Source organism: Vulpes vulpes, chromosome 1 (assembly GCF_048418805.1).
Source record: "Vulpes vulpes isolate BD-2025 chromosome 1, VulVul3, whole genome shotgun sequence".
NCBI classification, from domain to species: Eukaryota; Metazoa; Chordata; class Mammalia; order Carnivora; family Canidae; genus Vulpes; species Vulpes vulpes.
The window spans coordinates 196,320,661-196,347,414 of NC_132780.1; the positions used below are offsets into that span (position 1 = coordinate 196,320,661).

The following is a 26,754-nucleotide window of genomic DNA, read 5'->3' on the forward strand; positions in this document are numbered from 1 at the left end:
TGAAATTCAAGTTCCCTTAAACAAGGGCAACACAACCATCAGATCATTAAATAAGAGGGTATGTTTCATGGTGTGCTTTGGTATTTTAAAAATTGCCAAACCTAAATAAACAAACACTTAAAAAAAAAAAAAAGGCTAGAATACTAGAACAAATATCACCAGTACAAAAACTTAATAGCTCACGTATCTTTCAAATAGCTTACAAATCATAATCAGGGACAGAGACAGTGCAGTGATTTTTGTCAACATCAATAAACTCTTTTTTGACAAAAGGGTACAGAAATTAGGTAAATTGTAAAAGCCAGTGACCTTGACACAAGAAGCATTACATATATTTGTGGGATACTTCTGGGAAAATGGGAATCCTTTTCAGAGGATTATTTAAGAAATGTTAGCAAGTTCTAAATGAGGGGAGAATAGGAATTTCACAGGAAATTAAGAATTCAAGTGCTCAAGCAATTTATATTGTTTACTTCTATCTCAAAGGCAAATTTAAGCCTCTTGATACTGAAACAAAAATTAGCAGTATCTGAATATTTGCCCCTGGCAGGATTTCTTCTAAAGTTCTTCCTTTTTTCTTACTGTTGGGGCTAAAAATGTATTTACAGTTCAACATACTTGATAGATCATAAACAAAAATGATGCTAGGACATACTTCTGTATGTATTCTATGTGTATGACCTTGGATCTTTTCTAGCTTTTAGTCTACTTTTGGACATTCATACAATTTTTCTTTAAAGTTTTGGTGGAAGTTGGTAACAACTCAAGGAATTTGGGGCTCAAAGAATCAGCTAGTAAACTATGTGATCAACTTTTTGTGGGTTCCAATGCTTGATTTGGAAAGGAATTAAGTCAAGGAAACAGAAAGAAATGGTAAGCAGTCCTGGACCTAAGAATAATTTTGATTTTTCAATTCCTCTTATTCTCGTTTTGCTACAAGTGTTAATGAAGCAACTGAGATGACCAGTGGGAGACAGGGAGAAGGACTAGTTTTTAGTACTCTTGAGTCAACTTGGTATTTTGCAGAGACCGAGCTACTAGGTAAAATAACCTAGTATGTGACCCCTGTCAGATATGTAGTATACGGCTACGTCTTGACCTGATAGTTCATTTTTACGCTTTTAGGAAGGTGTGTCAAAACCATCTGAAGCTGTTTTTTTGTTGGAATATAGATGCATTGTGGAAGGGTCTACTTTACCAACTACCCCTTCCATTGCTTCTATGGTTAAAACATTTGTGGTGTCCTTCTCAAAGATGAGTAGACTTTTAAAAAATGTTTTCTTTGGTGCTACTAAGTGAGCACACGCAGAGAAATCAGTATCTGTTTTGTTAATACCAGACATTTACCAAAGGATAAGTGGTGGGTGACTATCTAGTTATTTCTGGTAATATAATTTGTAAAATAATTTGACGTATATTATTTCATCACACTCACACAAAACCTGTGAAGTAGGCATAATAAACAATATTAGCCCACATTGTAGAGGCTGGAAAACAGATCCATCATTAGCAGAGATGTTAAGTGAAATGAGTATGCCTTAAGGAAACTTAATAACTGTGTTACTAATCTTCTTAAATCAAATTTCATGATGAGTGATGAGTTAGACAGGATTATAAATATTAATGTCATCAGGAAGCTGTAAATCAGATAGCACACAGAACATTAAAGTCTGTTAATTCTGATAACAAACCACGTCTTTTTTTCTGCTTTCCCTCCTTCTAGGCATGTTTTCTTACAAAACGTATTGATATTTCTCATTTGTGATTTTTTTTTTCCTTTGTCAAACTGTTACAGCACTAAAAGCCATATTGGAGAGGAAACACCACACAGTTAAATGCCTTGTGGGCTATTTAGGTCTCATGTTAGATGTGTGCACTGAGTTTGTCACTGTGTTGTAAATTAAGGTTTGGACTGTAGATACTTCCTTAACCCAGGCTTCCCCTTAGAGGAGGAAAAGATGCGTCACATCTTTCCAAATGTACATAGATGACATCCAACTCATGTTAAACCCTTTACTGGGTGTCGGAAGGATACACGTGTGACGTTTAAGAACCTGTCAAAGGAGCATAAAATCTAGTAAATGTAAGAATAAAAGCTGTTATGGTTTATAACTTTTACATACATTATCTTATTTAATCTTCACAGCAATGGAGTACCTGTGATATAGCATCTTCATTTCACTGATGAAAAGACTGAGCAGCTGAGAAATTTAAAAACTTGCCCAGGGTCACAGAAATAGTGACTGGTAATTATTGGTGTGGCACTTTTCTTCCAGAGACAGTGTTATTTATATATTGGGTGAAGGTAAAAGATCTGTGGTAAGACAGATCTGGGTTTTGTCCCCGACTAGCTGCGTGACCTTGAGTAACATCTGTGAGAATCAGTTTCTTCATCTATCAAATAGGGATAAACCCAATTCTGTAGAGTTGTTTTAAGGAGTAGAGGAAATATGTGTAAAGCATCTATCCAGTTCTGGTATAAAAAATGAGAGTTATTTTAATTTAAAGACCATGTGATTGCCGATTGAGTAGTTTTTAAGTGAGGGCTATAGAAGAGTCAAAGGAAAAAGATGATATCCATTTGGAAAAGTGGTTAGTAAAAGCTTTGCAGGACTGGAGTTGGGCCTTGAGCATGAGACTTGGTGTTAAATTCAGATTCTTAATCAGCTAACTTATCTAGGTCTTCCTTGAAGATTCAGAAGTACAATGAATTAGTTAAGTTAAAAATTCTGAGATTTTAGAATTTAGAATATACATGATTTGAGAGAGAATATGTATGGTTTGTGTCAGTCTTGCTTTTGCAGTGGGTTGGAGGTTTTATCTTTTAGTAGTTGACTTTTAAGATGAATCCTATTGCTTCCCCAAAGCTGTCAGGTGATCTCACTTTTAGGCCTACCCACTTATAATCTCCATTGTGAGGCTACAAATCTTATAGATCAATTTAGATGAGGCCTAACTCTAAGATTTTAAAAATTTGAGGGAGTGACTGTGTGTGCCCGTGCGAACATGAGCGATGGAGGGGTGGGCAGCTCCCCACTGAGCAGGAAGCTCCACTCAGGACTCAAGCCCAGGCCCCTGGGATCATAACCTGAGCCAAAGGCAGACTCTTAACCGACTGAGCCACTCAAGACCCCAAGGCCTAACTTTCTAAATAACCATTGTTAGTGGCAGCTGCTTTAGTTTTTAGTTATTTGCCCCTTTTGCCTGGGAGTTGTTTTGCTTTGTTTTCTGGGCTACATATTTTTGGCTTCTCCTTATTTAGTTTTTCTTCGTTAGCTTCCAGAAGCATAACACTCTCTTAGTTTTCTTCTTAACCTCTCCCTCACCCCTTAATATCTTTGCTGGTTCTTTTTTCACCCTGACCCTTAATATCAATGTGTCCTAGGGCTTGTCCCTGATATTTTTATCTACTCATTCTACTGGTAGTTTCATCTAGTCTCCTGAGTTCAAACATTATATATAGGCCAGTCACTCTAAATTTGTATTTCTTACTCAGATTGCTTTCCTAAATTCTCTACCAGACTTTTATTTTTTTTTAAAGATTTTATTTATTTATTCATGAGAGACACACAGAGGCAGAGACACAGGCAGAGGGAGAAGCAGGCTCCCCGGGAAGGGCCTGATGTGGGACTCGATCCCAGGACCCCAGGATCATGACCTGAACCAAAGGCATACGCTCAACCACCGAGCCACTCAGGTGCTCCCCTCTCCCAGACATTTAGAACTAACTGCCTATTTAATATCTCCACTTGCAGGACTGCTAGGTGTTTCTGATTTAATACATCCAATCCTGAAGTCCTGGTCTTACCCCTTCACAACCCTGCTTTGCCCCCAGCCCTTCCCATCTTAGAAGATGACAATTTCATCCCTGTAATTGATCAGGCCCAAAACCTTGGAATCATCCTTGGCTCTTCTTTCTTCTATGCCACACTCCTGATCCAGTCTGGAAATTCTGGTGGTTCTTCTAGGATCTGACCACCTTTCATCATCCTCACTACCGTTCCATTGACCAGGCCACCATCGTCCCTAGCCTGAATCCCTGCCCTTGTCACGTAACTGGGCTCCCTGCTAAGTTCCCTGCCCACTGCAACCTGTTCTCTACACAGAAGCCACCAGTGTCCTTTTAACACATGAGTCACTCTGCTCAAAATCCTTTACTGGCTGGCTCTCCATTTCTTTGAGAGTAAGAACTCCTGTCCTTATAGTGGACTACAAGGTACTCCCTTGATCTGGCCCCTCTTTTCTCTCTGATCTCACCTTATGGCTTTGCCTCCCTTGCTCACTCTGCTCCTGCCACACTGTTCTTTTTGTTTTTAAAAGATTTTATTTTGAAGTAATCTCTACACCCAATGTGGGGCTTGTATCTACAACCCCAAGATCAAGAGTTTCACACTCCTCTGACTGAGCCAGCCAGGTACCCCTCTATTCACCTTTTAATGAGGAATAGCTTGACCACCTGGTTCAAACTCCCTTTTCCCCCCTCCCCTCTCCACAGCATTCCCAAAACCCCTCATGCTGCTCTTTTTCTTTTTCCATTGCACCTAATACCTTCTAACATATTACATAATTTATTATTATTATTATTTGCTGTCTATATGTATATCTCTGCTAGAATATAAACCTCATGAGGCTAAGGATCTTTATGTTTTGTTCAGTGAGCGATCCCACAATGCCTAGTGCACGGTGGGTCCTCAAGTATTTGTCTAATGACTGAACATATTATGGGTAAGTCTAAAGCTACACTATGTAAACAATATTCATTTTCTTTCCATTTCAGTCTTTAAAGTTGTCTCTGATGCCATAATGATTTTTTACATTTTCACATTTTATAGGATATAATGGTATTCCTACTCATTAAAGTTAATAACTCAAACTTGGCAAACCTCCAGAGTAATTAACACTAATGCCATCTGTTAACGGAGAAAAGAATTGATGTGTTTTGCTTTGACCCACACCTTTATATGTTTATGTTGAAATTGTCAATTGATAAATAGAAGAGATTTCTGCATCTCTGTCACTATTTTAAGTATACGGAAGGAGGAAATAGGAATACTTGGTGGCCATCCCTATTAATGAGGAAAGCTAGACAGTTGGTGTCTGCCCTACTGGGTGGCAACCGAAAAATCTCAAAAAGCCCTGGGTGGTGTGTGTAAGAGTAGGGTTGGATTCAGGAGTCATGGCCTGACCAAAATCTGGTTTGCTAGGCACAGGGCCACATCAGTCAGATGACTGATAAATCCCTAGGAATGACAATGATAATGTAACTTTTCTCAGTGACGTGAAGTGCTCCGTCCTCAGTACAAAGGTGATGCTTTAGTTTTTATTACTTCCACATCTCTTCCGTTCCTACTCACCTTGAAAAGCAGCTACTGAGTACCTGTGTTCTTTGACTCTAGAACATAGGGTAGTTGAGTCAAATTTTAGTTTTAAAGCTTTAGACCCACATAGTTTTCTATCAAAGAGAAGATGACTGATGTATGCTGTAATCTGTAATATATGTTGTTTATTAGCCTATTTCGAAAATTTGGTGATAAGCTAGGGATGTGTCAGTTTTGTGTCAGGAAGTGATTGTTCTCAAAAGAAACTTTGATCTGTTAGAAGGACCCATTTATCTAATGCTGTGATTAAAGACCCAACCATTTGCCTGCTGACAGGGCAATTAAGTAGACACCAAGTCCAGTTGTAATTGGAAACGAACAAGTTGTGTTTTTAAAGTAGATATGAAATTTTGAGACAAACATGCCAATACGTGAGGCATTTTATAGCTTTGATTAATGCCATATGCTGTCATGAGTCAATACAGGAATGTCACCGTTAGACCTCACTGGTCAGAGCCCCTGTGATCATATTGTGAAAGCAGGAATCCGCTCCAAGCCAGAGCTCAGGGTGCTGAGCCATGCAAACAGGAACAGCATACATGCTTTCATTCCATTTGTGGCTTCCTAGGAGGGAGATTCAGGTAACATTTGTCCGGAATCTACAACCTGTCGAGCATCTTCACAAAATCTCATGTAGCCATCACAAGAATGAGTGTGTCAAGTATAATAAATAACTAGAAACTTCGGGCTAAGGAAATGACTCAGCTGCTAAATTATACTTGTTCAAGACCACTCACTGAGTTACGCTCAGAGCTGGGATTTGAACACAGATGTTGGACTCATGTTCTTTTTATGAAAGAGTCTGCTGTTCCTTCATCAAGTCACCTCACAGTTGAAGTGCTGCTTGTTATCAGGCAAAGTCTTCTTTGCTTTGCAAGTTTCCCTTCCATTCTCAGCATGAAGAAGAGAGGCGGTGCTGGATCCACCCCAGCACTCGGAGCCCGTGGAGAGGACGGTGGAGGAAATGGGCTTCTGCCCTAATGTAATGTGTGAATCAGAGGGTGTCACGTAACCGCATTTCCAGCCCCTTCATCTCTTCTGATCTCTAGCACATTGCGAATGTGAGAAAACTGAGTTGCTTATCACAAACATATTCTGTGACAAGCAGAACATGGCATACACGGTTTTGAGCATAGCAGAAGAAAAAAATGGACATATATAAAAATTTATAGCAAGATCTGTCATATATTTGGTTAACATAAGCACTATTATAGGAAGACAGGAAAAAATAGCTTGTATTTTAGAGTTACATATAAATTCTGAGGTCACCGATGGATTGTTAGTGTCCTGAGAAGGCCCTAAAGAGTCCGTGTGCTGGAAAGCTGTACCTTCTGTCTTGTTTTTTTCGTTTTTCGTTTTAAGAATCTCAGGTTTTATTGGCTAAAACACACTTTTTGAATAATTTCAAAATTTAACTGTTATGTGGATGTTTGCTTATCCCTCAAATGCTTGGATTAGTATCAAAGTTTGTTGAAGTTTGAAGAACCTAAATTAGGTAAGGGTCCTATTGTGATTTTTAGGTCAATCAGAAAAAAAGTCAGTATGATAGAAGATGAATACAAACAGAAATCTGAATTTGAAGAATCTTCCCTTTGTGAGGCTATATTTGGACATTGGCTTTACCCCATATTTATCAGGGGGTTGTGATGGGTGGAGAGTGATCTGATCCATTGAGAGTACGTTTCTGCTCGTTTAACCTTAACCTCTGAGTTCCAGAGCATCTCTTTGGAGAAACCTTCGCAGACACTAACTCCAAGGATCACAGAGCATAAGAGGAAACAGGCCTTAGTTACATAATTGTCCTGCAGGGAAGAGGCTTTAGCGCCCGGAAAGTTGGAGGGCTGCACATGTCTTGTGTATCGGCCCCCAGACTGCCCGTGCCGCTGTCCGTTTTCCCCTCTGCTTTTCCTTTCTGTCCCCATTATCTCTACTGAGCTTTTGACCTTCCCCTACCATCACCCGTTGTAACCAGGACGTGTATACTCCCTTGTAACAAATTGGAGAAAAGCTCGTTTAATGGGAGGTCGTGCCGACCATTTGGCGGCGAAGCTGCAAACATGGACAGCCGGTGTGCAGATGTGCAATCCAGCTGTGTGTGCAGCCGTGTCAAATTGAGCAGATTCATTCTTGGAGGGGCACGGCAGGAGCAACTGCAGCAGCCAGAGCTCCGGAGCGTGGTTTAAGACTCTGCATGTCCGGTCCTTATGGCCACTCAGGGCTTGGCTTTCAACTGCAAGTTTCTTTTAAACAGATGTAACCTTTATCGACTTCCCACATCTTTACTATCAGTTTACAGGAAGCTCCACAAACGTGATTTTTCCCTGGAACCTCAGGGCCACACTGCGGGATAGGCATGAGGCTGGGCTTCTACCTGGTGTAGCCTGGGCTTGAGCCCAGCTCCTCTATAAGAGTGTGGCTTTTTTTTTTTTTCTTTAAGGGTTTAATTATTTGACAGCACAAGCAGAGAGTATGACAAGGAGAGGGAGAAGCAGTCTCCCTGCTGAGCAGGGAGCCCTATGTGGGGCTTGATCCCAGGACCCTGTGATCATGACCCTAGCTGAAGGTAGGTGCTTAACCGACTGAGCCACCCAGGGTGCCCCAAGACTGTGGCTTTTAAATAAATTATTTACATACCTGCAAAGATATATAACAGTAATTTAGTAATTTAGGAGGTGAAAGGGATTGTACGGATGATTTTTTTTTTAAGATTTTACTTATTTTAAAAAAAAGATTTTATTTATTCATGAGAGAAACAGAGAGAGAGAGAGAGAGGCAGAGACACAGGGAGAGAGAGAAGCAGGCTCCATGCAGGGAGCCTGATGTGGGACTTGATCCCAGGACCTCAGGGTCACGCCCTGGGCTGAAGGCGGCACTAAACTGCTGAGCCACCTGGGCTGCCCTGTATGGGTGATTTAATTGCACTTTTTTTTTTTTTTTTTATTAGACTAGTAAAGGAAGTAAGGCACAGAAAGTGTAAGTTGCTTGCCAAACATCACATGGTAAAAAAAACAGCACAACATCCAAGAATTTCCATGGAAAATAAATGGAAGCTTATCATAGCCTAAAATGTAAGTGTGTACATAGTAGAAACAGGATTTTTAGAGAGACGAAATAGTTTTCCTATGTAACATAAGCCTCGCCAACTCAGGACTCACTTCCTAGTCAGAGGTTGCCTTTCCATTGTGACACACCGCAGTTCCTCCGAGTTGCCAGTAGCAGTTATACTGGCGTTGTTGTCTATCTTTTGTGGGCATATTTGGAACTCGGGGTCAAGGATGTCCCTGAGAACGCAGGCCTTGCAGTTAGTCTCCTTGTAAACCAGAGGTTACTGCGCGCTGTGCCAGACCTGGGCTGCGGGCGACTGAGCTGACCTCTCCTGCTGCACGTATCACGGATCACGGTAAGGGCCTAACGGGATGAAAGCTGTGGGGCCCATTCACATCCCCAGCCGTGGGGAGCACGGTTGCTGTGCTTTGGAAATATTTTAAAATTCATTTATGATAGAATTGTCTAGTGTGAAGACTTTCCTCATCAGTCTTACTTGCTCTAAAATCAGATTAAGCCTAATATGGAGTTAACATTAAAATTTTGTTTTTAATCTAGAGGCTAACCCTGGAGACTAAATACTAGGGCCTAACAGTTATATTTTCTCCCTTCTTTTTCTTCTTGGTTTTGGTTTATTCTAATTATGTTGATTGTTCCTTTGACATTTGTTAGCTAATGCCGACTGTGTTGGTACTTTGCAGAATAAGGAGTAATTACATGTTCTTTTCGCCAAATTTTCTAATTTAAGTGCAGCTGACCCTTGAACAGTGCAGGGGTTACGGGACCCTGGACCCCCTCATACTCAGAAATCTGCAGATACTTTTTTACTAAGATTGTACTGTTAACAGGAAGCCTTACTGATAATAGTTTAAAAATATTTTGTATGTTATCTGTTTCATATACTGTAATCTTACAATGAAATAAGCTAGAGAAAGTAAAATGTTAAGAAGATTATAAGAGTGGGGCCTGGCTGGCTTAGTTGATAGAGCATGTGACTATTGATCTTGGGGTTATAAGTTTGAGCCCCATGTTGGGTGTAGAGATTGCTTAATAAATGGAAGTTTTTTTTTTTAAAGATTTATTTATTTATTTATTTATGATAGACATAGAGAGAGAGAGAGAGGCAGAGACACAGGAGGAGGGAGAAGCAGGCTCCATGCCAGGAGCCTGACGCAGGACTCGATCCCAGGACTCCAGGATCGTGCCCTGGGCCAAAGGCAGGCGCTAAACCGCTGAGCCACCCAGGGATCCCCAATAAATGGAAGTTTAAAAAAATTATAAGAAAATACATTTACAGTACTATACTGTATTTATTTTTAAAATTCTGGGTATTAAGTGGACCTACACAGTTTAAAACCCATGTTGTTCAAGGGTCAAGTGTGATTTTTGTTTAATTCTTCTATTTCTCATTTAAAAACAGGCTTATAAATTTCATTGATGCAAGGATATTTCTTTATATAGTGGATTAATTTAAACATCAGAATTTATCCATTGAGATTTACTGTGTGCGCACTGTGTATGTGTATAACACTTAACATTTCTTGCAGGGTTTTTTGTTGTTAGGTGGTCTGGAAATGTCTCCTTCATTTCATTCATTTTATTTTCCCAGAGAACTTCTAAAAATGATATGAAAATAACTCGTTTCACAATAATTTTTTTTTAAATCTCTGTGTGAGGCTTGAACTCACAACCCCAAGATCAGGAGTCACATACTTTACCAACTGAGCCAGCCCAGACACTCTCCACACATATGTTTTTTAAAATTATCAGTGTCAGGGTTAGAATTCAGTGATTCATGAGTTGCATATAACAATGCTCATTACATCTCCTTAATGCTCATCACCCCATGACCCCATTCCCCCCTCCACTTCCCCTCCAGCAACCCTTAGTTTGTTTCATACATTTTTTTTATTCAATTCTCACAGCGACCTTTTATGAGGAAAGCAGCACTGATACTGAATGGATTAAGAACGTTGACAATTGGAGAGGTTTTATTTTGCTCAAGGTTGCACAGTTAGTGCCAGGGGTGTTGCTAGAATTAGAATGGGCTATTCCATCATTCTGACCTTTTTTCCCCTGCATTCGTGTGACGTCCTCTAATTAGAACTCAGTTGAACAGATTCAAGCATTCCTTCATTTGACACATATCCACTGAGCACTTGGGTGCCATTAGCATCGGAGGTATGGGGATGCAGTGGTGAGAACAGATGCGATCTGTGTTCTCACAGAGCTTGATAAATAAGTAAACAAGGTCGTTTTCAAATAGTGATATTTTCTTTGAAGAAAATAAAATGAGGGACTCCTGGGGGGACTCAGTGGTTGAGCGTCTGCCCTCGGCTCAGGGTGTGATCCTGGAGTCCAGGGATCGAGTCCCACGTCGGGCTCCCTGCATGGAGCCTGCTTCTCCCTCTGCCTGTGTCTCTGCCTCTCTCTCTGTGTGTGTCTCATGAATAAATAAATAAAATCTTAAGAAAAGAAAATGCAATGGAAGGTGATGGTGGGGGGTCACTTCAATTTGGGAAGTCTGGTACAGCCCCTTTGAGGCGGTGACAGTGCATCCTACTGGTGGATTAGGTTTGTGGAAGGATTAGATGTGCGGAAGATACAAAAATAAGACCACTTCCTATTGCCCTGGGGAAGCCTATATAGAGAATCTCTCTAGTTCCTATCTTTAAGGCCAGCCAATAGTTGATGATTTTTTTTTATCCAACTTATTTTTATCTGGTGTATTGGAATCTGCATGTTGAAAATTTAAAATTCTTGCATAGGGCCCAAGCATTGCTTTTTTTTTTTTCCAGATAATTTACTCACTACTTACATCTTCTAAGAATATACTGCTTTTACTCAGTTCTCATGTGGTTATTGTGTTAATGATTAGACATCTTCTCTCCTTCATCTTATCCCCACTTTTTTCAGATTTTTTCCAGTGGCATCTGTGCTTTTCTTGCTTTTCTAACCTTCCATTTATTTTCCTGCAGATCTCAACATCTGCTGCAATTTGACTACTCAGGTTAATGAAAATTTGCCCATTTATCAGTTTTGTGCCTAAGGCAGTATTCACCAGTGTTCTCCTACTTAAGATGAATAAGGATCTTTACTTCTGGCCACTTATAATTCATTAATGGTGGAAGTTAAATATCTACAGAACAGTCATCAAAACAAACTAGTTGAGGTTTTTAGTTTTTCTAGGTTTTTTTTTTTTCCTCTTTCAAAGTATAATATACTAATATAGGAACTTGATAGGACAGGGCAATAATTAATACGTAAGAAACCTAGAAAATTGATCATTTACAAATGAGTAAACTAAAACAGAGCTGCTGCTTTTAGTAAGGCAGAGTAAGTTGTCATGAATTCCAAATTATATTTAGTTAGACAAAAGTAAGTATTTGTAGATAATTCAGTAGTTTTTAGAAGCGGTGCACAGTTTATTCAGTCATGAAAATTATCCCTAGAATATAGACCCCAAACTGCTGAGAGATTTTGAATTTATAGAGGAGAAAGAAATCCACAGACACCTTTTTAACTTCAGTTGAAACCAGCAATAGCATATTTTTGTCAGGCCCTAATAGTACATAATATATTCAATGTAAGTATGGGAAAGGCTGGTGAAAACTGGAATTTTCTACAAAATACATTGAGTTTTGTGTGGGAGTTGTCCTGACACCTCAGGAAATGGTAAAGAATAGATGGGTAAAGTAGACTGGAGACATCACAAGGGTGGGGACTGAACCCCCTCTTCTTTGCTTCTCCCCTAGCACCTAGCCTATGCATGCATAGCACTCAAAATACTTTTTGACCAGTTTTACCCTGAGCTTGCAGATTGGTTGACTTGCTGAAGTATGTGTTCTACTAATTTCTCTTGTGACTGTTCTCATTCTAACAGCGCTTTATGTTCTTTAAGTTCTTTCGTTCTTTTGATCTTCAGTATAATAAACCCTGAAGGTGAGGAGTTTCTTTTTTTTTTTTTAATTTCCCTCTTATAGGGAAGGACATTAGTTGGTTTAGAGACTTTCTCTCGTCTCACACCTTCAGTGTGAGGGTATGGTTTAAATAATAGATATGAAAGTACCCTTGTCTGGTTTCAATGTGGAGTGATTTAAAGACATGGAAATCCAGTGGTAAGAAGTACATAGTGTTGAAGCATGAGTGTTGAGCTGAGATGGCACTTGCTGTGCCTTGTACCTTCTCCTAGCTGCTTCCAGAAGATTGGGATGACAGCCCCACAAGTAGGCTAACAGATGTTCATGCCTCTCTTGACCCTTGCACACATTTGTGGAGTTTAAAATATCACCATATATTGATTATTGGATTTATGAAACATTTTAATAGCCTCAACATAAATCAGGTGTGCCTGTGCCTATTTAATTGTATCTCTATTTTGGGAACACATGGTTTAGATGTTTCTAACTCCTCAGGAGCTGCCCCAGGGACTTTTTTACAGTTTCTTGTCTCATGTCTCTTTGCTCTTGCTCTTCAGCTTGGGGTCAGGATTACACAGTCCTAGTGTCCCTGTCCCACTCTTCCTTGTGAGGTGCTCTCTAAGCTCTGTGTCACGTTGCCCTTTAGGGCAAACCTATCACGTGTCTAGAGCAATGTATCAGACCCATGACCTCCTTTTAACTGCTGAAATAAAATGCCTAGATCATAAAAGCTACCCATAACTTAAAGAAAATAATGCCCATCTTTAACATAAGAAATAAAAAGTAATTTTTAATAAAAATTTTAATAACAATTTTTAATAAAATCATGTATATTTTGAAAGTTGATGTGGAGTGCTCCAATCGGATAGGGGGCCACCAAATGTGGGGGTCTCAACTGGGTGGGGCCACTGGTGCAGGTGTGAAAGAGTTCACCCAAGGTAGAACAAAGGAGATAGAATTTTATTGGAAACACTGCAAGGAAGCAGCAGGCAGGACAGCAAAGGAGACACTGGTGAGATGGTGGTGAGGGGCCAAACTGTGGCAGAGTGATGGAGTATGGGGACTTGGGAATTTCTCCTTTTTTCGTCATCTTAGGACCTGTGCCTGGTTGTCATTGGTCAGTTCGGGCCTCTGGCCGTTTCAAGGTTGCTCACTTAACGAGCCTGTTTGCTTCAGCTCCTAACTCTGCGGACCCTTTTGTCTTGCTCAAGTTTCCAGTGCTCAAGCCTGTTGCCTCAAAGTGGCCTCTGCGTTCCCCTCTAACAGATCAAGAGTGGCAAATCTTTGGCATTTGGGCAGAGGTCTCATCATCAGTAGCTTCTTTTTGCTGAATGAGGGGCATGGAGATGTCCGTAGCTGTGGGTCAGTATTGGTTAGTTGGGAACTTATGTATAGGAATTATGAAGGACTCAGCTCGGAGGCAGCTGAGTCCAAGGTAAACTGCAGGTGTGACTCTCCCTGCAGATGAGTAGAGAGGATCATCTGCCAGCCTGAAGTTATGGCAGTGATGGAAACTATTGTTGGAAAATCCATTCCATTTTTCAACTATTCAAGTAATCATATGCCCATGGGGTCCCGCTAATATCCCTTCAGAATGACAAGCAGGAAGACTGTCTATACATGAGCTGTCGTGGCAGTTTCTCTGAATTTTACCTCAAGTTGTCCAGCTTAGGCAAACAACAAAGACCGTTAGTCAGGGGCGCCTGGGTGGCTCAGTTAAGTTTCTGACTCTGTGCAGGTCATGACCTCAGGGTTGTGATCCAGCCCCATGTCAGGCTCCATGCTGGGTGTGCAGCCTGCTTAAAATTCTCCTCTTCCTCTGCCCCCCCCCATTAAAAAAAGTTAATCAAAACTAGAATCTAACATCCATAAGAATGTGTTCTTGAAACATAATTTTTCTCTGAATTCACCATTATTTCCAGATAGCCAAGTCAAGACTAATTCGTGTATTTGTTTGAAGTTTTATATAAATAATCTCTACACCAATCTGGGGTTTGAACTCAGGACTTCAAGATCAAGAGTCTTCTGCTCCACAGCTGAGCCAGCCGGGCACCTCAACACTAATGTGTTTGTAAAACAAGTCCAGTTTTAACACATTTAGCCTAATTATTTACATAAACTCAGCAAGAATAGTGATTGATCATATAGATTCTTTAAAATCTGCTTTGCTGGAACTTTTTATAGGGAATCTCTAGATTGAACTTTTAATAGCCAAACCAAATTCATGCCATCATATATGTCTTCAGTAGCTATAGATTTGGGTGAATTCCTCTTCTTGATATCCCTAAAACATCCTAAGTTTCCCACACCTGCCAGGAAGTGACATTCTTGACTCATCTGGTAAGGCTGCTGGGAACTTGTAAGCAAAGTATCAGGATATTTCCAAGGGGCTTTATTGGCTCCGTAAAGTCAGCCTTATTTCTTAAAGCTGTTTGGGCATATTGGAGTCTATGCACGTCTCTCTCAAATGTGACATTCCCGTCAAAGCCTTGGTAAAATAACTGATGTTTCCATTGGTGTCCTGTTACAAGGGGAACAGATTCTTCTTGAACTTAGGCAAATAACTATAAATGCCATGAAAGAAAGAATACTCAGAGGTTTTGAATTTCATAGGATTCAGGTAGGGAGAAAAGTTCAATGTTTCAACTTATTCGCAAAGGATAGATATTTTAAGAGGAAATTTCCTTAATCTGGCAGAGCAAACATTAGAGAACCAACAATGTTTTAAACAGGAGTCACAAAAACTATAATCATCCTCCTCAGTTCACTTAGTCCCATGTTATTCTTGTTCAATTCAAATGCAGTGGTTTTTAGGTCTGGACATTCTTACCCATTTTAGTTTTGTAATTTTAAAGACCTCAAAAACCTGTATTTGTCAAAAAGTCCTTTTTGTGAATCTCCTTGAAGACAAAACTCATTTTGCGAGAGCATCAGAACAACTATAAATGACAAAAAACCCCTCAGAAATGGACATGGTTAAAGATTTCATAGAAGAGTTCATTATAATGCAGCAGACAAGGACATCTGGTTATTTCTGTGACACCTAGAATTTTAATAATTAGAATGTCAAGCAATGACCTTATGCCAGAACATATTAAAGCTTTAGGAATTTGATATAATTGCTAAAATAGTTATAGCATTTGCCCAAACAACGTAACCTAAGGCTAAGTCATTATTTAACAGTTCTTCTGGAGCAACTTAATGTACCAAATAAACAAGCTCAATTACTCAAAAAGATTTCATTTAGAATTTGAATCTTGAGAATTTTGTTTAAGAAAAAAAAAAAGACCTCAAGAAGTTACAAAGCACATGCCTAAGTAGGATTACAGATCATCACAAAACTTAAAACATTTTATTTATTTATTTATTTATTTATTTATTTATTTATTTATTTATTTATGATTTTATTTATTCATGAGAGACACAGAGAGAAAGCCAGAGAGAGAAGCAGGGTCCATGCAGGGAGCCTGATGTGGGACTTGATCCTGGGACTCCAGCATCACACCCTGGGCTGAAGGCAGATGCTCAACTGCTGAGCCACCCAGTGATCCCAAAACTTAATTATTTATTTAACCAAGGTGGCAGTAAAATTCCAAAGGCAAATAGGGTTTTATAGTTATTAGCAAAACTTAGCTCCTTTAATATTGAGAAGTTTTAGTTCTCTGAAGTAATGAAAGACCTGATAAAGACAAATAGAAACTTTGGTTTTCTGGGCAGATAAAGAGAAGGAAAAAAAAAAGCCCTCTGTTCCTTTTTCGTATCAAGAGCAGACTAACAATCCAAGAAAACTGTCATTTTAACAGAGTAAAGCAGAATTTTAATCTCACACCAGTGTGCTTTTTAAAATCTATTCATTTCAATCTCAATCTGTCCTGACCACACATAAAATTCTTTTTTAATTTTTACTATTCTTAAAGATTTTATTTGAGAGAGAGAAAGAGGAAGAGGGGGAGCAGCAGAGGGAGAGGGAGAAGCACACTCCCTGCTGAGCAGGGAACCTGATGCTGTGCTTGCTCCCAAAACTCCAGGATCATGACCTGAGCTAAAGGCAGACACTTAACCAACTGAGCCACCCAGGTGCCCCTAAAATTATTAAAAAAAAATAAAAATAAAAAGTGTGTGCACGCAGGGATGGTGGGGAGAGAAGGGCAGAGGGAGAAGGGGAGAGAGAGAATCTCAAGCAGACTCCCCACTAAGTGAGGAACCGGACATGGGGCTTAATCTTACGACCCTGAGACCATGACCTGAGTTGAATTCAAAAGTTGGATGCTTAACTGACTGAGGCACCTAGGTGCCCCCAAAATTCTTTACTGAAGCTTTCCCTTCTCAGACCTTCTACAACTTTTGCATTCAGACTTTTGTCCCAGACTTTTTCTCTCCAACCAGTCTCATTATAGGACAATTATTTTTCCTTCAACAAAAATGTATTCTCATTCCTTATATCTTCCTCACATATCTCCTAATTTTCTACGTACAGAGTTGTTTTCCTTATTTCCATCAATCCTAATTACATTTAGCAGGATTTTAACTTAGAAACTTGTCTCCAGTGAAAACTAAGTAGTAACTAACTTGGTAACTTGTGAATTGCTACACCAGAATTCTTTAGATCTGATATTTATGAATACATTTCATAATTTTAAAAAACAAAACTTTTCCATAGGACATTCTTTCAATAAGGCACACAGCATGTTTTCCAACAGACTCAAGTTATCTTTAGTTTTTCTGCAATAAGCCAAAAGCATAAGCCTATATTTAGTATTTAGTAATCAATTATTTAGTATTTTATCTTTTTTGGAAACAACTTTGCTGTCCAGTGAATTCAATTCAATTCATCATCCAAGCCAAACTGTAAGATTTCAAGTTCCCAAAGACTTTGAAAGTTATACACAGGGTCAGATGGGCCATGAAACTGAGCAAGACACATTATACAGTTTTTGTGGAAGTCAGGATTTGGGGGACAGTGCCATGAAGGCTTGTACATTTGAGACCTCTGACCATTTGGAAGAATTCCAGCAAAAAAGGGCAAGCTGTAAAACAGTATTATAAGAAAGAGTTCTGTGGAGGGGTCTTACCTTTTGGTCTGGGAATTTGTACTGAGGCCAGGAAACCCTACATAAAAAGATGAGGCCTTTTTCCTCAGGCTTTGGGGGTCAAATTTGTTCCAGTTTTTAAGAATACATCCCAAGAGGGAGTCCAAAGGAACTCAAAGAGGGGGTTTGTCCCCGAGTGGGAAGGACTGACTGCTGATTTCCAAGAGGTATCCCACCAAAGGGAACGAAACTCTGACTCCTGGTTGTAATTTCAGTCAGGGCGTCCCTCTGACCTGAAAAAAGATGGGACCTTATGCAGAGAGACTGAGTCTACTGGGGCATCCCACCCAGAAGAAGGTCACAGCAAATGGGGGTGTCCCCTGCAACAGTGAAAGCCTGACACCTGATTGCCAAACCAGGGTGGAAAAAGAAGGGAGAGGACTCACCACGCAGATGTGTGGGAATGTGTTTTGCCTATAGATCAAGATGGTGGCTGGACCTACCAAAACAAAGGAAGAGGGGGAGCAAGGTAGCTGAGTGTCAGGAGAGGGTCCTGAGTCCATAATGTACGCAGATTCGCCCTGGAGGAGCTGTAGATGAAGTGGGAGAGGAGAGGAAAGGGGTCCTTAGCCCTCATGGGCATGGGCAGTGCAGCCTCTTTGCCCTCAGACCTTTGGACCACACCAGAAAGCCGTCCTGTTCAGGGACCTTTGGTTGTCTGAGGAGTACTAGGGTTAGACTGCCAAAGAGCTGGAAAGAAAAAGAAGAGGGAGGGAAGGATCCCTCACCCTTTTGGGCAGGGGTGGCCTGCTGGGCTTCAGATCCTCACCAAGGAGTAACTTTGGCCAGAGGTCATTGGATCTCCAAGGAGTGCTGGAGTTGGTTCCCTGAGGGAAAGTCCTAAGAAATTTCCAGAGTCAACAGAGGGTCCCCATATGGGCCACCAAATGTGGGGCGTCCCAGTGGTGTAGGTGTGAAAGAATTCACCCAAGGCAGAACAGGAAGGATAGGAGATGACTGAATATGCTGCAAGGGAGCCGCGGGCAGGACAGCAAGGGAGGGACTGTCTTGGATGAGGTGGTGGTGGTGAGGGGCCACAGTTAGAAGGCAGAGTGATGGAGTTCGGGGGCTTAGGAAATTGTCCCTTGTATGGTCATCTTAGGACCTGTGCCTGATTGTCATTGGCCGGTTCGGGCCTCTGGTTGTTTCAGGGTTGGTTGCTTTATGAGCCTGTTCACATCATTTAAAACAGATGCAAACCTGGAAACACACAGTACCTCAAAAGAGCATTCATCACAAACAGGAATCTGCACCTGCAGAGCTGCTGTGCCACGAAGTGCTCTTCGAAGTGTTAGTCACTCGGGCAGGCAGTGGACTGCGGCTGAGCCGTCTAAGGCATCTTACCAGAGGGGAGACCATCTAGCTCCTTTGCAGACCAGACACTGGTTTTCTTTTCTTTTTTTTTTTTTTTAATTGGGGGAGGTGAGCAGGGAGAGAGAGAATCCCAAGCAGGCTGCACACCCAGCATAGAGCCTGACCCCGATGCAGGGCTTGATCTCACAACTCAGAGATCATGACCTGAGCTGAAATTGAGCAGATGCCTAACCGACTGAGCCCCCCAGGTGGCCCCAGACAGACACGGTCTTAATTCACAGTGCATTGTGTTCATCCAAATTAGGGACCAAGGGTCTGAGAGGGCTGAATCTGGGCCAACAGACCCCCGGAAGGAAACTGCTTAGAATCAAATTTGGATTTAGGTGGAATAAATAAAATATAAATCAACAGATTAAACATCTTTCGTTGTTCAGGAAGGACTAGAACAGTTCTTGTTAATTTGTGAAACATCTGGCACAGAAATTGTCAGCATCGCTAAATTTCACGTTACCCCAAAACCCTAGTGATTTATGTTCTATTTTGCATTGAAGTCCATCTTCTAAAATTCAGGATTAGGGCATCCTGGGTGGCTCAGCGGTTTAGCACTGCCTTCAGCCCAGGGTGTGATCCTGGGGTCCCAGGATCGAGTCCCACATCAGGCTCCCTGAATGGAGCCTGCTTCACCCTCTGCCTGTGTCTCTGCCTCTCTCTCTATCTCTCATGAATAGATAAATAAAACCTTTAAAAAATAAATAAATAAAATGCAGGATTATTTGGACTGGCATCCAAATCCAAATTGCTTTTGATTGATAATTCCTTCAGAATATTTTGCCAAATCTAGATCTGATCTAGTTAATGCTATGTCAGGGGCGGATTTTTTTTTTTAATGTTTTTTGTTTTGCTTTTTTCTTTAAGGAAAAAAAATTTTAAAGGAAAAGTAAATAAAGAAATTTTAGAGTTAGAAAATGTTTTAAAAAAATGTTTTCAAAGTTAGATCAAGATTTTTTTTTTTTTTTTTGAGCCATCAGCTATCTTTCTTCCTTCTGGAAACTCTTGTGTTTCTGCTTCTTGGTGGCTGTGAAGTAATCTTCACTCTGGAAACCTTTGCGTCTGTTTTCTCAGTCCTGACCTTTACGTGGATTAACAGTGCAACGTGTGATTGCTAACGCCGTGGAAGCCCATCTTCGTGAAATGGAGAGACTGGCCGTTTAAGAGAACCAGCAGAGCCGGCTCCCGCTGCCTCCTGAAGTCTGAGGCCAAAGGTCTGCTCGCTCCCTGGTCAGCCGCTGAGGGACCAGGTGGCAGCGGTACCTGCCACCCCCCCCCCCATCACGACTCAAACATCTTGTTAGTAAATAGACACGAGGCCACCTGCGGACGGTGCTTCTCAAAAACGGTGGGAGGCAAAGGGTTTATGTTTTCATTTCAAGCAAATCTTAGTGCTGTTGTAGGCTCAGGCACAGGTGACCAAACTGCCGAGCTGAAACGACATCTGAGGCTGCCTGGTAATTAAGGGATGGCTTTGAGCAGCCGGGAGGGCCTGTTTCAGTCTTGTACCCGGCAAGGGCTTAATCTAATGTTTGTTTAGTTTTCCCCCTGCGAGCGCCTCAGTGGGGTTGCTGGTGGGGCTCTCTAAGTGAATGTCCCACTTGTCTTAATTTACTTCCTTAGCACAAACAGAGAAAACATAGTTGTTTAAAAAAGACAAGAAAAAAAAAAAAAAAGAGCAAACGCTCATTCCCTTCAGATGTCTGTTCATCTTACTTTGAGGTCCAAGGGTAGTGCGAATTTTTGATTTGCAGCAAATTCTAAGATTATCCATTAACTACTGTAGCAGGCTTCCTACTCCCTTTGTAAGTTTTAAAGGGGCCCGGCTCTTTTCTCGGAGTTTATCTTTAAAGAAGTATATTTTCAGCACAGCCGCCTCCCAGAGCCATGGGACAGCTTCTCAAATGTGAAGGGACGCGTTCGAGACTAGGCGTAGCTGCGTGCGGGTGAGGCAGGCCTGGGGCTGCTGCTCTGGGGTGAAGAGCCAGTACCAGTGCTCTGGACTCTGCGTCCCTCTCGGCCAGTAGGGAGCCGCCTTCGTCATAAGGAATGTTTGCGTTGCGTTCTGTGATAAGGCTTCTGTACGAGGAGTTCTTTATTACAGGTTCACTGGAAGTGCGCGCGGCCTTTATTTCCCTGTTTTGGGATGTCGCGTGTAACGTAAAAGATCCAGGCCCCTGACCTGGCCACAAGAGTCTATACTCCTGAGGGGCGAAAGCAGGGCCCGTTGTCCAGTTTGAGGATGCGGGTCCGAGGAGGGAAGGCAGCAGATCAGGGAATCGGAATCCGCCCAGGCCGGGACAGCCCATGGCTGCGCTGCTGGAATTTCCCTGTCACAGGGCACGGTAGCTGCGACAGCCGTGGAGGACAGTACTGTCGACTTCCCGCGTCAGTGCCCGGTGGCTGGACGTCTGTGCCGCGGCCGGCGGCGCGCCGTTGGAGCCCTTAACGTCCTGCTTTCCCGGCCTCCCCACGTTACTGCCTTTTGGGTTTTGCTTTTGTTTTTTTGTTTGTTTGTTTGGTTGGTTTTTAGCCCTCAGAACTTGAGTCAGCAGCTGTTACTGCAGATCCGCATCAGAAATCATTATCTTGAAGTGTCCTGCAGTCGTTCTTCTTCATCCCCCAAAGATACACAGTTTAACCTCCATGTACAAAAGTTTGATCATCAAAAAAACAAAAACAAAAAACAAAACAAAAACAAAAAACAAAATTTGATCATCATCTTTATGTAATAAGTTATGTGAATGGTACATGGAGGACACTGAGCAAAAACCACCCACCCCTTAAAAAGCTGGAGGCAGGAGCAGCTGAGCCTGAGGACCTTCACGGCATTGGCCACGTCACACGCTTGTAGGAAATACTGCACGTAGTTATCGACCTTTTTGACCAACGACCTCCTTGCTTTGCTGTCTTGTGCCACCACCGGGTTTCCAGGGTTTCTGCAAATGAAGTGATTCAGGGGCCCCTTCTCTTGGGTACTCCTCTACTGTGCAGCTATTTGTTAAGGAGAAGCTGGAAATTTCTGCTGCACTTGCATCAGCTTCCTGGGAGCTGGGTTTGTATCTGGGCCCTCACTTCGTTTCCTTCGCGGCTGGCTAAGAGCCCGAGGACTCAGCCTGGGGTCTCCGTGGAGGAACAGCACGTCTGAGGTCTCCCTGGGGCTCTGGGGCTCCTCCGCAGGGCAGAGGTGCAGAGGGAGAGAAGCCAGCTCGGCAGCTGACGTCCTCAGGCTCCCATCCCAGCCTCTCCAAAAGGAACCTGCTTCTGGGCTCTAGGGAGGGCAGAGGAAGCTCTCCCTGGAGTCGGCTGGTCAGAAGCAGGTCATCCGGAGAGACGCGTTGAATCACCATTTCCTTGAAGTGGGGGATGGTTGGGACGAAGGGCAAACTGTGAACTACTTTGCCTTTTCTTCTTTTTTCTTTCACCCGTGATGTAGAATGAGCAGATATTTAGGGATATGAATTCTTGGTTACTTTGGATAACAAAACAATAAATAGGATTTCACACAATCCAAAAGCGGCTTCTATGGTTAACAAAGGTTGCTTGGATAATGAAAAATGTTTCCGGAGCAGACGGCAATCAAACGGTCAGCAAGGTTCTGGTAACCTCGGAGAGGTGTGCAGCCCTGGAATAAGCACGTGTTTCAGAACATAAATAATAGACTAACTCCTGCCCGGAAGGTTCTTCTACATCCAAAGTCCACCTGAAACAACTGCTCTACAGAGTGATGTTGTTTCTTACGCAGATAGTGGCCTCTTGTTATAAGCTCTGTATTGGTTTAAAAAGTTAGATTAGGGGAGCCTGGGTGGCTCGGTCAGTTGAGGGTCCACCTCATGACCTCAGGGTCATGGGATCAAGCCCCATCTTGGGCTCTGCTCAGCAAGGAGTCTGCTGGAGATTCTCCTTTTGCCCTTAACCCCCTGTGTGAGCTAGTATGTGGGCACACACTCCCTAAGATAAACAAATCTTTTTTTTTTTTTTTTAAAGCACTCATAAAAGATTAAGAGGCAGCTTATCGGTTGAGCGTCCAGCTCTTGATTTTGGCTCAGGTCATGATCTGAGGGTGGTGGGATGGAGCCCCTTATCGGGCTCTGTGCTGGGTGTGGAGCCTGCTTGGGCTTCTATCTCTCCCCCTGCGCCTGCTCACCATCTCTCTCAAAAAAAATTAAAGAGTTTTAGATTAAATATGGAAACATCTGTTCATCATTCTCATGTCTTTATCCAATAATTCTATTAGAAATATCAACTTTGCCTAATATTTATGCTTTCTGCTAAAGTGCATGCCAGTGTCCAGAGGATGAGACATGGGCAGATAATCATAAAATAGTCTGCTGCAATCCTGGGAGCCCTAGGCTGCAAGTGGAATGCCCCAGATCTTCTAGGTCTGGTACCTCAATGAGGAAGGAGGACCCAGAGGTCCAGCCTCCCTAGATTCTGTTCTCCGACCCCCCAATCTCCTTACTTACAGACCAGAGAAACCTTTTTAGCTTGTGGATTTTGATGAGGGTGAGGAGGAGGTATTAGAAGCTGAAGTTCTTGTTTGATTTTAACAGCAACAAATTTTAATGAAATAACCCCCTAAGAGTTGGAGAACTATTTCCATTTAAGCATAATTTGAATTTACCAAACTTCACCACTTTCAAAAGACCCAAAACATTTCACCTTATTCCTTTTAAGGATTATAAAGTAGAGCAAGGGGAAAAAATAAACTGCTAATAAAGGATAATAGCAGTTTGGCAGGCAGCTGTTCTTAGTTTCATCAAAAGAATGACTGGTAAATTTAGTTTTGTTTTTTTTTAATTCTAAAGAATGTCTTTTAAAAAGTTATATTAGATCCTTTGGGTACTTACTGAAGTAGATTAGTACATTAAATCTGGATTCAAATTCCAGAATAAAGCTGATGACTACACATAATTATGTCCCACCTGCCTTAAATCATGTTATTCATTTTCTTCAGAATTGAGCTGGAATCCATCTTTCCACTTTGTCTAATTTCACTTACTGGGGAGTGATCAGGGTCTGGGAGGAATAAGCCAGGTTGAGGTTACCTTTATCAACAGCTGTCTTATCTTTGTAGCCACAAGTGGATTTCGCGGACGGGCACCGTTCAGTAGAAATATAAGGCAACCACATACGTAATTTATAGTTTTCTAGTTTCTATATTAAAAAATATTTTTAAAAACATGAAATTAGTTTCACAGTACGTTTTATTTAACATAAGCAAAATATTTCAACATGGAATCAGTTTAAAATCATTGAGACATTTTGCATACTTTCTTTTCACCAAGTCTTCTAATTTGCTGTGTGTTTTCTACCTAGCCCGTCTCAGTTTGAGTTAGCTACGTTGTAAGCGCTCAGTAGTCCCCAGGTGGCTAGTAGCTACCATGTGGGACGGCACAGTGTTAACATGGTGTGTGTAAGGAGATAGCTGGAGGTGAGGCTTTTACCTGTCAAACCAGGAGTTAGAGCTTCACCCCCAAACACTATGGGAGCCATCAAAGGATGTTAGGCAGAGAAGTGTTTTTAATTTTAATTCTTGGCAGTCTCCGAGAATATAAATTAGAGATTCAGGAGTTGGGGCCTCAAGCAAGAAGCATGCTAGGAGGCTGCTGTTTGTCTAAGTGAGGAGTGATAGGAACCTGAACTAAGACATGAGAAACACAGACCAAAGGAAGTGTGTCTGAGGGGGGTAGGGGGTAAAATCATCAGAATTTGGGGGTGACTCCTGGGTCTTAGGAGACGGAGTAATCTGGGACGGTTGTCAGGCTTCTTTCTCCTTTGCGTCGTTGGGCCAGCAGTCGAAGTGTTACCTGAATGGAGGGAGGGCAGGTTGGCGCAGGGGAGAGGGGTTCAGCATGGCCCATGTTGCCTTTGAGGCGTCTCTGGCAGGTGGATAGGTCTCGTTTGACGTGTAAGAGTTCACACAAGAGACTGTAGCCTTGGAAGCTGGAAAGGCTGGGTAGGAACATTCGGTACTTAAAGTGCCAAGGAAAACGTTAGGCAGTAACAAGAAGGGGACGTAAGACTGAGGTATCAAGGACAGCTTTATAGAAAAGGTGGGATCTGAGCAGAGTTCAATTACAGAATGGGGAGGATTCAGAAAGTCAAAGATAACAGAAGAGGCGCAGAGTTGTAGAGAGGGAAGAAAGTATGAGTCTATGAGACGTGTTTAAGCGACACCGAATAAACCTGTCCTGCTGGGCCAGATGGGATTAGGGCTGAGATCAAAGCGGGTCTAATGCGGTTTGCAGACATGTTTTGTTTGGCTTGCGTGGGGTTGGATCATGCAGCGTTCTAAATATGAGGCAGGTGCCAACATTTCCACACAAAAAATTTCTGACTTTCCTTTAAAACGAAAGGGGGCTGGGAGACAGACTTGGCAACGTGGTGGTCCTACATGGTGAAAATCAACTTAAATACGTGCTCCCTCTCTCCAACGAGACTGTTTCCCTCCTTAATGTTACTTGCCGGAGTCCTGTAGGTATTTGCATTTTCTGCTTTTGAGTCGAGGATCGGTAGGTAATAAAGGCACAAGGATAGACTGGTGACAGATTATGAAGGGCTTCTGATACCAAACTAGAGAATATAAGCGTAGGCGGGAGGCAGCTGATGACTAAGGGATTGATGAGATTAAACTCCTATTTAGAAGGATTGTTCTGGACCAGCGTGAAAATACAGAAGTTAGGGAGAAGGGTTAGCAGTTTTGAAAAGGAAAAGACAGATGTGGTGGTGTTGGCACATCCAAGTGGGCGTAAAAATGCGAAATGGAAGTCTCTTAAGGGGATGTCATTCATCCCCAAGGCTACTAGGACCACCTGGGAACCATTGGGCCATTGAACTTGTGGGGTAATTTGCTTTGCAGGCTTCTGGAATTCCGGCCAAAGTTTGGCGTAGGGAACAGTAAGTGATTGTCTCAAACAGCTGTTTGGATTTGTTCAAACGTCTCTGTGATTTCAGAGCAAACAGTGGGAGTACAGACATGCTTTCTCTCCTCCTTGTGAGCACAGAAGATCATTGAGAGAATGGAAGTGCTAGCACAGGGGTGACCCTTAGGGGCCGTGGAGCAACGCTTACGGCAGTGGGTGCTGAGCTGCGTGTTTTGTCGCCCAGTATAACACCTGCCTGGTCACGCTGCCTTTCAAAACGTTGTCAGGTGGCCGTTTTACAGTCACTATTCTAGGTACACTGTAAATTAAGAGGAAAGGTCCTTTAAAAAAAATAGGCTAAAATTAATATCTGATCATTACTAACTGTGTCAGGCACTGTTCTAGGTTCTTCACGCAGATCCCTTAATCTTCACAGCCACCCCTTGAGGTACTGTTACTATCTCCAGTCTACAGACAAGGAAACTGAGGACCTAGAGGTTAAGAACTTACTCAAGGTCACCAGGCTGATGAGGGATAGAACCTAGACTTGAACCCAAGCAGTCTCTCGGAGAGGCTTCTCTCTTACCTGCCGTGTTAACCGCCTCGGCGTCTGTCTGTCCTGATGCCGCACGACAGGCAAATTCGCAGGGAGGGAACCTGATGCTCTTACCCTGGAAGCCCCGGGGCGACTTATTTCAGGGGTGTCAGTTGGGTTCAGGTTCTAGAAGATGTGAAACTGCCTTTAAGGAGAGCAGAGAATGGGGTCCTTAGATGACCCTGAGAGAGCGGGGTTGTAGGAGGGTGCTCCTCCTCTGGCGAATGGCTCCATGTTCCCTTAGGAAATGTGTCATCGGTAACCCTTTTTTGAAATAAGACCTCCCATGAGGATCCTTGTTTTCTTTTATGCGAGCTAAATCAGGTTAGCCTTGGCTTCATACGTTCTGATGAAAAATTATCACAGAAGAAACTATAAATATTTGGATTTGGAAGGAGGTGAGAGTCCATCACATGGTGGAGACACAAAAGCATTTTGTGTCAAAACTTGTCAGCTTTCCCCGCCGTATTTAGTGTTGCTTCTTTCTCTTCGGTCCAC

At 42.1% G+C, this 26,754-nt stretch overlaps 1 protein-coding gene across 1 annotated transcript in view; it reads left to right on the top strand.

Moving 5' to 3' along the window:
• The window catches only part of SLC16A10 (solute carrier family 16 member 10), a 108,963-nt gene that overhangs the window by 66,943 nt on the left and 15,266 nt on the right, over window positions 1-26,754 (top strand). The window lies entirely within an intron of this gene.